A 13,304-nucleotide genomic window follows, 5' to 3' on the forward strand; every position below is an offset into this window, starting at 1 on the left:
ATATAGCCTCGTTACTAACCTGTACCCCTGCACACTGACTCGGTACCCCCTGTATATAGCCTCGTTACTAACCTGTACCCCTGCACACTGACTCGGTACCCCCTGTATATAGCCTCGTTACTAACCTGTACCCCTGCACACTGACTCGGTACCGGTACCCCCTGTATATAGCCTCGTTACTAACCTGTACCCCTGCACACTGACTCGGTACCGGTACCCCCTGTATATAGCCTCGTTACTAACCTGTACCCCTGCACACTGACTCGGTACCGGTACCCCCTGTATATAGCCTCGTTACTAACCTGTACCCCTGCACACTGACTCGGTACCGGGACCCCCTGTATATAGCCTCGTTACTAACCTGTACCCCTGCACACTGACGCGGTACCGGGTACCCCCTGTATATAGCCTCGTTACTAACCTGTACCCCTGCACACTGACTCGGTACCGGTACCCCCTGTATATAGCCTCGTTACTAACCTGTACCCCTGTATATAGCCTCGTTACTAACCTGTACCCCCTGTATATAGCCTCGTTACTAACCTGTACCCCTGTATATAGCCTCGTTACTAACCTGTACCCCTGTATATAGCCTCGTACTAACCTGTACCCCTGTATATAGCCTCGTTACTAACCTGTACCCCTGTATATAGCCTCGTTACTAACCTGTACTCCTGTATATAGCCTCGTACTAACCTGTACCCCTGTATATAGCCTCGTTACTAACCTGTACCCCTGTATATAGCCTCGTTACTAACCTGTACCCCTGTATATAGCCTCGTTACTAACCTGTACCCCTGTATATAGCCTCGTTACTAACCTGTACCCCTGTATATAGCCTCGTTACTAACCTGTACCCCTGTATATAGCCTCGTTACTAACCTGTACTCCCTGTATATAGCCTCGTTACTAACCTGTACCCCTGTATATAGCCTCGTTACTAACCTGTACCCCTGTATATAGCCTCGTTACTAACCTGTACCCCTGTATATAGCCTCGTTACTAACCTGTACCCCTGTATATAGCCTCGTTACTAACCTGTACCCCTGTATATAGCCTCGTTACTAACCTGTACCCCTGTATATAGCCTCGTTACTAACCTGTACCCCTGTATATAGCCTCGTTACTAACCTGTACCACCCCTGTATATAGCCTCGTTACTAACCTGTACCCCTGTATATAGCCTCGTTACTAACCTGTACCCCTGTATATAGCCTCGTTACTAACCTGTACCCCTGTATATAGCCTCGTTACTAACCTGTACCCCTGTATATAGCCTCGTTACTAACCTGTACCCCTGTATATAGCCTCGTTACTAACCTGTACCCCTGTATATAGCCTCGTTACTAACCTGTACCCCTGTATATAGCCTCGTTACTAACCTGTACCCCTGTATTAGCCTCGTTACAACGTACCTTTAGCCTCGTACTAACCTGTACCCCTGTATATAGCCTCGTTACTAACCTGTACCCCTGTATATAGCCTCGTTACTAACCTGTACCCCCTGTATATAGCCTCGTTACTAACCTGTACCCCTGTATATAGCCTCGTTACTAACCTGTACCCCTGTATATAGCCTCGTTACTAACCTGTACCCCTGTATATAGCCTCGTTACTAACCTGTACCCCTGTATATAGCCTCGTTACTAACCTGTACCCCTGTATATGCCTCGTTACTAACCTGTACCCCTGTATATAGCCTCGTTACTAACCTGTACCCCTGTATATAGCCTCGTTACTAACCTGTACCCCTGTATATAGCCTCGTTACTAACCTGTACCCCCTGTATATGGCCTCGTTACTAACCTGTACCCCTGTATATAGCCTCGTTACTAACCTGTAATGTACCCTGTATATAGCCTCGTTACTAACCTGTACCCCTGTATATAGCCTCGTTACTAACCTGTACCCCTGTATATAGCCTCGTTACTAACCTGTACCCCTGTATATAGCCTCGTTACTAACCTGTACCCCTGTATATAGCCTCGTTACTAACCTGTACCCCTGTATATAGCCTCGTTACTAACCTGTACCCCTGTATATAGCCTCGTTACTAACCTGTACCCCTGTATATAGCCTCGTTACTAACCTGTACCCCCTGTATATAGCCTCGTTACTAACCTGTACCCCTGTATATAGCCTCGTTACTAACCTGTACCCCTGTATATAGCCTCGTTACTAACCTGTACCCCTGTATATAGCCTCGTTATTGTTATTTTATTACTTTAGATTATTTGGTAAATATTTTCCTCTTCTTGAACTGCACTGTCGGTTAAGGGCTTGTAAGTAAGCATTTCACTGTAAGGTTCTACACTTGTTCTATTCGACGCATGTGACAAATAAAGTTTGATTTGACATTCACAACTCAATCATCTATTTCAGAGATGGGCAACTTTGATGGGGTGAAAAGCGGGACTCATCGTAAGGGACTGCAGTGGCTCGTGAGTCTGCGTACACACAATAACCCCCCCACCCCTCTTCGCGAGCAAAACATTTTAGCAGCCCCCCTTGTGACAGTGAAGAGAAAACATTTACGTTTTAAAGGGAGTTTCCTGAAATTCTGCACATTTTGCCAAGGGGGCGTAGAGAACATTTTGCAATTTTAAAACAAGTTTGTTGCAATTCTACACATTTTGCCATGGGGCAGAGAGAAAAATGTGCAGTTTTACAGGTAATTTCTGCAGGCCACCAGATGCCCATTCCTGATCTAGTTGGTACTCGCCGCGGGCCTTCCAACTGTAAGCTACGCGCTTGTGATTTAAAACAATCCTCAGCTGTTTTTTTTTTTTTTTTTTTTTTTTTAAGCGAAAGATCTGGGGCCAAATCATGCTTGCCTATTTTGAATGATTTGATTTATTTCTGTCCCCTCATGGTGAATATGAAGTGATCTAGAGCTTGTATTTGTTTATCATTCTATCCTTGGTGTAAAGGGAACAATATCAAACAAGGAACACGGAATTCTCTCACCCTCGGCTTGCAGGTCTGCTCCTGCCCATGTCAAACCAAAACAAGTGGGCGTACTAGCCCAACTACTCCAGCAAGCAACACGGTGTCGGATCGAGGCGAGTGCTTTTCTCTGCGATATCCATGCGTGCCCAGTTTTAAATTAGGCAAAATCTTGTGTCTCCTTCCCTCGAAACGTGAGCTCTGTTCATAACGGTCTATTTTGTCGTTGCGAACAGTCACAAGTTAAATTAACTTAGGCTACAGTGACAACTGCTGAATCTTGGCTACTCATCACATTAGGAAATGTATTTTATTGTTAACCTGCAAATGCTTTATTATAAAAAAGGCGATTTTTTTTTTCAACCCAAAGTAAGACACTGCAGCAAGAGGGTTTCAAAACACCACCTCAGAAGTCTTTCATCACAGTTTAGTGAAGGACACAGAGCCATCTGAAGGAAAATCACTTTGACTTGAAAGGGAAGTTAACACACATCACTGCATAAACTGTCATGGGGAAAATGTTGCTCCTTGTTAAAGCCAGTACTCGATACTAAGTCACAGGAAATTACCAAATTAGAAAACAAATCAGAATTTCTAAAAAAGTCACACACTTTTCACCACTTTGTTGGGTCCAATTATGTGTAAGTGAAAAATAAAAATAAAAAAGTGTTCACTTTAACAGTGAATGTGAAACGAATAAAAGCTGTCCAAAGCCAACATAAACATCCTCTGCTCACAGAGGGGTTAATTCACTGAGCTATAGAACCACAGGATAAAGATGAATGAAAAACACTCTTTCACACATCCTCATCGTGGGCCAAATATGTACGGGCCAGAGTTGAAAGCACAAGAACAGAATTGCTGCCAGAGCCTTATCTTCAAGTGCTAAAATGAAAAAGGCCGTATTTCCGTCTCCTTTGATTCCTCCAGCGGATGCTGTGCTTGGTCCCTCTGCTGGCTGGTCTCTCTGTGCTCCCTTGCCTTCATCTATTCTGGGTCCTTTGGAGTTTCAGTCAGTTTCCGATGAGATACTATACAAATCAGTGTTTGAATCATGAATAGACAAGATTTGACCAACGTTTGGTTAATCCAGTTAACCTAATCCGAAGTCAGAATGGAAGCACATTTCATCCACTAGGATGATTCCAAACCCTAGGTCTACTTGTAATTAAGTAATGCACTTGATGTCAAGTCTTGAAGATGTTGGAAAGGGGGTGAAGGTAGGCCTACAACTTTCAGCCTTCAGTGAAAATCATCATGCCACTCCACCTCATGAAATGCATGAGAATGCACAGATTTCCCCTGGGGAAGTAACTGAGGAGATGGTTAGTTCATTGCTCGGTCTTTAAAAATGGCAAACCTCACTCTCTCTCACATTATTGCAGGGCTAGAGAGGGAAGGCATTCAAATTGCTCCCCAGAGATGAAGTTGCATTTTCCCTTGACTGGATGGGATGATGAATGAGCCAGGTCCAAACACACAGTCACACACTAATACACTCACACACACTGTATATAGATTTTTCTATTGTGTTATTGACTGTATGTTTGTTTATTCCATGTGTAACTCTGTGTTGTTTGTGTCACACTGCTTTGCTTTATCTTGGCCAGGTCGCAGTTGTAAATGAGAACTTGTTCTCAACTGGCCTACCTGGTTAAATGAAGAACTTGTTCTCAACTGGCCTACCTGGTTAAATAAAGAACTTGTTCTCAACTGGCCTACCTGGTTAAATAAAGGACGTGTTCTCAACTGGCCTACCTGGTTAAATAAAGAACTTGTTCTCAACTGGCCTACCTGGTTAAATAAAGGACTTGTTCTCAACTGGCCTACCTGGTTAAATAAAGGACTTGTTCTCAACTGGCCTACCTGGTTAAATAAAGGACTTGTTCTCCACTGGCCTACCTGGTTAAATAAAGGACTTGTTCTCAACTGGCCTACCTGGTTAAATAAAGGACTTGTTCTCAACTGGCCTACCTGGTTAAATAAAGGACTTGTTCTCCACTGGCCTACCTGGTTAAATAAAGGACTTGTTCTCAACTGGCCTACCTGGTTAAATAAAGGACTTGTTCTCAACTGGCCTACCTGGTTAAATAAAGGACTTGTTCTCAACTGGCCTACCTGGTTAAATAAAGGACTTGTTCTCAACTGGCCTACCTGGTTAAATAAAGAACTTGTTCTCAACTGGCCTACCTGGTTAAATAAAGGACTTGTTCTCAACTGGCCTACCTGGTTAAATAAAGGACTTGTTCTCAACTGGCCTACCTGGTTAAATAAAGGACTTGTTCTCAACTGGCCTACCTGGTTAAATAAAGAACTTGTTCTCAACTGGCCTACCTGGTTAAATAAAGGACTTGTTCTCAACTGGCCTACCTGGTTAAATAAAGGACTTGTTCTCAACTAGCCTACCTGGTTAAATAAAGGACTTGTTCTCAACTGGCCTACCTGGTTAAATAAAGGACTTGTTCTCAACTGGCCTACCTGGTTAAATAAAGGACTTGTTCTCAACTGGCCTACCTGGTTAAATAAAGGACTTGTTCTCAACTGGCCACCTGGTTAAATAAAGGACTTGTTCTCAACTGGCCTACCTGGTTAAATAAAGGACTTGTTCTCCACTGGCCTACCTGGTTAAATAAAGGACTTGTTCTCAACTGGCCTACCTGGTTAAATAAAGGACTTGTTCTCAACTGGCCTACCTGGTTAAATAAAGGACTTGTTCTCAACTGGCCTACCTGGTTAAATAAAGGACTTGTTCTCAACTGGCCTACCTGGTTAAATAAAGAACTTGTTCTCAACTGGCCTACCTGGTTAAATAAAGGACGTGTTCTCAACCGGCCTACCTGGTTAAATAAAGGACTTGTTCTCAACTGGCCACCTGGTTAAATAAAGGACTTGTTCTCAACTGGCCTACCTGGTTAAATAAAGGACTTGTTCTCAACTGGCCTACCTGGTTAAATAAAAGACTTGTTCTCAACTGGCCTACCTGGTTAAATAAAGGACTTGTTCTCAACTGGCCTACCTGGTTAAATAAAGAACTTGTTCTCAACTGGCCTACCTGGTTAAATAAAGGACTTGTTCTCAACTGGCCTACCTGGTTAAATAAAGGACTTGTTCTCAACTGGCCTACCTGGTTAAATAAAGGACTTGTTCTCAACTGGCCTACCTGGTTAAATAAAGGACTTGTTCTCAACTGGCCTACCTGGTTAAATAAAGGACTTGTTCTCAACTGGCCTACCTGGTTAAATAAAGGACTTGTTCTCAACTGGCCTACCTGGTTAAATAAAGGACTTGTTCTCAACTGGCCTACCTGGTTAAATAAAGAACTTGTTCTCAACTGGCCTACCTGGTTAAATAAAGAACTTGTTCTCAACTGGCCTACCTGGTTAAATAAAGGACTTGTTCTCAACTGGCCTACCTGGTTAAATAAAGGACTTGTTCTCAACTGGCCTACCTGGTTAAATAAAGGACTTGTTCTCAACTGGCCTACCTGGTTAAATAAAGGACTTGTTCTCAACTGGCCTACCTGGTTAAATAAAGAACTTGTTCTCAACTGGCCTACCTGGTTAAATAAAGAACTTGTTCTCAACTGGCCTACCTGGTTAAATAAAGAACTTGTTCTCAACTGGCCTACCTGGTTAAATAAAGGACTTGTTCTCAACTGGCCTACCTGGTTAAATAAAGGACTTGTTCTCAACTGGCCTACCTGGTTAAATAAAGGACTTGTTCTCAACTGGCCACCTGGTTAAATAAAGGACTTGTTCTCAACTGGCCTACCTGGTTAAATAAAGGACTTGTTCTCAACTGGCCTACCTGGTTAAATAAAGGACTTGTTCTCCACTGGCCTACCTGGTTAAATAAAGGACTTGTTCTCAACTAGCCTACCTGGTTAAATAAAGAACTTGTTCTCAACTGGCCTACCTGGTTAAATAAAGGACTTGTTCTCCACTGGCCTACCTGGTTAAATAAAGGACTTGTTCTCAACTAGCCTACCTGGTTAAATAAAGGACTTGTTCTCAACTAGCCTACCTGGTTAAATAAAGGACTTGTTCTCAACTGGCCTACCTGGTTAAATAAAGGACTTGTTCTCAACTGGCCTACCTGGTTAAATAAAGGACTTGTTCTCAACTGGCATAACTGGTTAAATAAAGGACTTGTTCTCAACTGGCATAACTGGTTAAATAAAGGACTTGTTCTCAACTGGCATAACTGGTTAAATAAAGGACTTGTTCTCAACTGGCATAACTGGTTAAATAAAGGACTTGTTCTCAACTGGCCTACCTGGTTAAATAAAGAACTTGTTCTCAACTGGCCTACCTGGTTAAATAAAGGACTTGTTCTCAACTGGCCTACCTGGTTAATAAAGGACTTGTTCTCAACTGGCCTACCTGGTTAAATAAAGGACTTGTTCTGTTCTCAACTGGCCTACCTGGTTAAATAAAGGACTTGTTCTCAACTGGCCTACCTGGTTAAATAAAGGACTTGTTCTCAACTGGCCTACCTGGTTAAATAAAGGACTTGTTCTCAACTGGCCTACCTGGTTAAATAAAGGACTTGTTCTCAACTGGCCTACCTGGTTAAATAAAGGACTTGTTCTCAACTGGCCTACCTGGTTAAATAAAGGACTTGTTCTCAACTGGCCACCTGGTTAAATAAAGGACTTGTTCTCAACTGGCCTACCTGGTTAAATAAAGGACTTGTTCTCAACTGGCCTACCTGGTTAAATAAAGGACTTGTTCTCAACTGGCCTACCTGGTTAAATAAAGGACTTGTTCTCAACTGGCCTACCTGGTTAAATAAAGAACTTGTTCTCAACTGGCCTACCTGGTTAAATAAAGGACTTGTTCTCAACTGGCCTACCTGGTTAAATAAAGAACTTGTTCTCAACTGGCCTACCTGGTTAAATAAAGGACTTGTTCTCAACTAGCCTACCTGGTTAAATAAAGGACTTGTTCTCAACTGGCCTACCTGGTTAAATAAAGAACTTGTTCTCAACTGGCCTACCTGGTTAAATAAAGGACTTGTTCTCAACTGGCCTACCTGGTTAAATAAAGGACTTGTTCTCAACTGGCCTACCTGGTTAAATAAAGGACTTGTTCTCAACTGGCCTACCTGGTTAAATAAAGGACTTGTTCTCAACTGACCTACCTGGTTAAATAAAGGTGAAATAAATAAATAAAAGAAGTTGTGAGCCATAAAGGGAACCAGGGCCAGTGAATTGAAGATTATCCACACCTGCTGCATTGTGTGGCGCCCCATAGGGAAACCCTGCAGGCGGGCGGGCGGGCGGGCCCCCCCCCCCCAAAAAAATACTCTACAGGAGGTAGAACAACAAATAGTGCATGATGGGTATGGCCCAAGGCCTAGTCTGTATCTTACAGTGGCATCGGAGAATCTTTCTGAAAGTACCGGTACCCATAAAGTGTATTGGAAGACTTGTATTGGAAGACTTCAGAATAGACTTACACTGATCTGTAGTGTTGAGCTGGCTAACTAAAGTCTGAGCACAGATACCCACAGACTGGTAGTGGAGTTATTTCTCTCTGGCTAACTAAAGTCTGAGCACAGATACCCACAGACTGCTAGTGGAGTTATTTCTCTCTGGCTAACTAAAGTCTGAGCACAGATACCCACAGACTGCTAGTGGAGTTATTTCTCTCTGGCTAACTAAAGTCTGAGCACAGATACCCACAGACTGGTAGTGGAGTTATTTCTCTCTGGCTAACTAAAGTCTGAGCACAGATACCCACAGACTGGTAGTGGAGTTATTTCTCTCTGGCTAACTAAAGTCTGAGCACAGATACCCACAGACTGGTAGTGGAGTTATTTCTCTCTGGCTAACTAAAGTCTGAGCACAGATACCCACAGACTGGTAGTGGAGTTATTTCTCTCTGGCTAACTAAAGTCTGAGCACAGATACCCACAGACTGGTAGTGGAGTTATTTCTCTCTGGCTAACTAAAGTCTGAGCACAGATACCCACAGACTGGTAGTGGAGTTATTTCTCTCTGGCTAACTAAAGTCTGAGCACAGATACCCACAGACTGGTAGTGGAGTTATTTCTCTCTGGCTAACTAAAGTCTGAGCACAGATACCCACAGACTGGTAGTGGAGTTATTTCTCTCTGGCTAACTAAAGTCTGAGCACAGATACCCACAGACTGGTAGTGGAGTTATTTCTTTCTTCTCTACTTTCTCTAAATTAAATAGAAAATCAGCCTAACCGAACTTAAACACGACCACAAAAAAGAAATCACTCACCCACCTCGACCATCTAGTCCCAGGGACAAACGCAGAAAGCATGCCCGGGTAAAGTGTGTCTGAGTGGACAGTCAGAGACCTAGTTTCTCCCCTTCTCATCCAGTGTGGGAGGGAGGTGCACCGTCACACAGCGACAGTATGGGGACAGCAACACAGGGGCTGAGGAGGAGGGGGGTGGGGGTGCTCTCTCGGTGGACTCTTCACCATAGGCCTTTGTCCCCCATTCAGTCACAGATCAGTGGGTCTGTGGTATTATTCACCAACACCTCCCTCTTTCCCTCGCTCTCTCTCTCGCACACTCAGACACGCTTGGTAGGTAGACCTAGGTTGTGTCCAAAGAGAAAAGGTGTTTATTATCGGGGCGGCAGCTAGACTAGTGGTTAGAGCGTTGGACTAGTAACCAAAAGATTGCTGGATCGAATCCCTGAGCTGCCAAGGTAAAAATCTGTCGTTCTGCCCCTGAACAAGGCTGTGGGTTACACTGCTCCTAGGCCGTCATTGTAAATAAGGATTTGTTCTTAAATTGACTTGCCTAGTTAAATAGCGGTTAAATAAATAAAGAAATCTGGTCTTCCCCCGAATGACCAATGACTGTTGACAGGATGGGTGAGAAGTGATATGGTGGACACCTATGGAATCCTTAGAGATCTATGGATGTCAAGGAGAGGGAGTTATTCACGCTTGTTGGATCCCTCACCAAAGCCGTACAGCAGGTTGCTGATGCATAAAATACCCACTGGGCACAACCACTACCCCCAACCCCCACCCGTCCTCGTCACAAAAACAAGGTTGTCACATGGGAGCTTTTACATAAGCCCAAATGACACTCCTTCTACAGAACCATTTTCCGATCAGATGTGTCTTACGTAACTATACCATGTGGTCAGATTCAATTTTGGCGACTGTCTTTCAGTTTAAATAAATAAAAGAACCGAGGGCTAATCCTTTTCAAACGCCACGTAAGAGCCTTAAACTCCATGTTGCATTACATGAGTCCAAGCCAGTGTTGGGACCTTTTGTTTGCCAGCTCACAGCAACAGGGTTGATCAGGACCCAACATGGATGAACACCGGTAAAATGTAAAAAGTTGTGTGTTTAAATCATAAAGGGGAGAAATTTCACCCTATGAAGTGTCTTACTTGGGAATTGCAAACATAAACATAGTCCTTATTTTAGGAAAGGACCCCGTTCATTCACTGCATCTCTTCACCAAAGTACTAAAAGGGAACAATAGTTGGCCTTGTTTAGAAGGCGGCCCTCAATTCTTGTGTCCCGGGCTTTGTTGCCACGGCAGCAGCTGCATCTTCACTGGGACGCAGAGAGGACGGGGTTAGTGGGACACAAGACCAAACAGAGAGGACGGGGTTAGTGGGACACAAGACCAAACAGAGAGGACGGGGTTAGTGGGACACAAGACCAAACAGAGAGGACGGGGTTAGTGGGACACAAGACCAAACAGAGAGGACGGGGTTAGTGGGACACAAGACCAAACAGAGAGGACGGGGTTAGTGGGACACAAGACCAAACAGAGAGGACGGGGTTAGTGGGACACAAGACCAAACAGAGAGGACGGGGTTAGTGGGACACAAGACCAAACAGAGAGGACGGGGTTAGTGGGACACAAGACCAAACAGAGAGGACGGGGTTAGTGGGACACAAGACCAAACAGAGAGGACGGGGTTAGTGGGACACAAGACCAAACAGAGAGGACGGGGTTAGTGGGACACAAGACCAAACAGAGAGGACGGGGTTAGTGGGACACAAGACCAAACAGAGAGGACGGGGTTAGTGGGACACAAGACCAAACAGAGAGGACGGGGTTAGTGGGACACAAGACCAAACAGAGAGGAAGGGGTTAGTGGGACACAAGACCAAACAGAGAGGACGGGGTTAGTGGGACACAAGACCAAACAGAGAGGACGGGGTTAGTGGGACACAAGACCAAACAGAGAGGACGGGGTTAGTGGGACACAAGACCAAACAGAGAGGACGGGGTTAGTGGGACACAAGACCAAACAGAGAGGAAGGGGTTAGTGGGACACAAGACCAAACAGAGAGGACGGGGTTAGTGGGACACAAGACCAAACAGAGAGGACGGGGTTAGTGGGACACAAGACCAAACAGAGAGGACGGGGATAGTGGGACACAAGACCAAACAGAGAGGAAGGGGTTACAAAATGTTCCATCCTGAGAATAAATCACTTTTCTCCCAGGTAACCCGGGTATTTTCTTCCAAAACCAGAAGTGTCATTCAAAAGCATTATACTGTAAATAGACCTATTATACAGCATTATACTGTAAATAGACCTATTATACAGCATTATACTGTAAATAGACCTATTATACAGCATACAAATGTATGGATTTGATTACAGCTTTGATCAGCATTAAAATTCAGCCTGATGAGTCATATATTAAATACATTTAATGAGCCTATGCCCCAAAAAGCCAGATGATTGTGCCGTTATCCAGTACATATACAGTATGATATAGGCTACTGCCCATTACCCACAATAGAAAAACATGAAAGCCCATAGAAGTAGCTAACTCTTTGCACTATTGGGTAAATAAATGAAAACTAATCTTTTTCAGTGTGAACTGTATTACATGGAATGGAATACAGACCTCAGACTGGGGCAAAGGTTCACCTTCTAACAGGACAACGAGACTAAGCACATAGCCAAGACAATGCAGGAGTGGCATCGGGACACATCGCTGAATGTCCTTGAGTGGCCCAGCCAGAGACCAGACTTGAACCCGATCAAACATCTCTGGAGAGACCTGAAAATGGCTGTGCAGCAATGCTCCCCATCCAACCTGGCAGAGCTTGAGAGGATCTGCAGAGAATAATTGGAGAATCTCCCCAAATACAGGTGTGCCAAGCTTATAGCGTCATACCCAAGAAGACTTGAGGCTGTAATCGCTGCCAAAAGGTGCTTCAACAAAGTATTGAGTAAAGAGCCTGAATATTTATGTAAATGTGATGTTTCATTTTTTTGTATTTTTATAAATTAACAAACATTTCTAAAAACCTGTTTTTGCTTCATCATTATGGGGTAGTGTGTGTGTGTGTGTAGATTGATGAAAAAAAACCATACAATTTTATCAATTTTAAAATAAGGCTGTAACCCTTGCTAAATATAAGCAAAACGGGCTGTGAATAATTTTTTTTTTAAAGTCTGTTTATCCACTAGGTCTTTCATTCAAAATATTCACAAAAATCTAACCTTTAATTACAGTAAAACAGAAAAAAAATGTAATCATGAAACAAATATTTTTCTCAAATGTGTCCCAATTATTGGCACCCCTTCATTCAATTCTTTGTGCAACCACCCTTGGCCTAGATAACAGCTCTTCTCCTGTAATACGTAATGAGGTTGGAGAACACATGGCAAGGAATCTGAGGCCATTCCTCCATACAGAATCTCTCCAGATCCCCAGGTCTTCAGCTCATCCCACAGGTTTTCTATGGGGTTTGGTTCAGGGGACTGGGATGGCCATGGTAAAACTTTGAATCTGTGGTGAGACTCCCTAAAAACACGCCACTTCCATACAGCTACGACCGGAAGTGACTTCGTAGCAGGTTAGGAGAGCAATTTTTGCTAACCCTTTTCCTAACCTTAACCTAATTCACCTAACCTGTTAAGTTAATTCTCCTAACCTCTTGCGTAAATTCTCCTAACCAGCAACGTTAGTTCTCCTAACCTGCTACGAAAAAGGCACTTATGATTGTAGCTGTATCGAGCTGGTGTGTTTTTAGGGAATCTCGTCCCACCGGCAAAATGTGTTGATTTTTGGAGGTGTGCTTTGGATCATTGTCCAAAGCACTGAGGTACTTTTCTGCATGGATATCTTTCTGTCTACTCCAAACCCACCTCTGGTGTTTGTTTCCAAAACGCTCTACTTGGTCTCATCTGACCATAGAACCCGGTCCCATTGACAGTCCAGTAACGTTTGGCAAACTGTATGCGCTTGAGTTTGTTGTTTGATAACAGTAAAATTCTTTTTTTTATGGCAAACATCCCAAACAACTTGTGGTTACAGTTGAAGTCATAAGAATACATACACCTTAGCCAAATGCATTTAAACTCAGCTTTTCACAATT

At 43.6% G+C, this 13,304-nt stretch overlaps 1 protein-coding gene across 2 annotated transcripts in view; it reads right to left on the reverse strand.

Moving 5' to 3' along the window:
- cdc42se2 (CDC42 small effector 2) overlaps window positions 1-13,304 on the reverse strand; it is an 86,190-nt gene that overhangs the window by 34,504 nt on the left and 38,382 nt on the right. The window contains exon 2 of one of the 2 annotated variants that reach the window (XM_029710470.1): window positions 9,200-9,521. The exons of the other annotated variant lie outside the window; for it this stretch is intronic. The gene's annotated coding sequence lies outside the window, so the exon portion shown is untranslated. The remainder of the gene's footprint in view (window positions 1-9,199; window positions 9,522-13,304) is intronic. 2 annotated transcript variants of the gene reach the window in all.

This window comes from Salmo trutta, chromosome 23 (assembly GCF_901001165.1).
Source record: "Salmo trutta chromosome 23, fSalTru1.1, whole genome shotgun sequence".
In the NCBI taxonomy this organism is placed as follows: Eukaryota; Metazoa; Chordata; class Actinopteri; order Salmoniformes; family Salmonidae; genus Salmo; species Salmo trutta.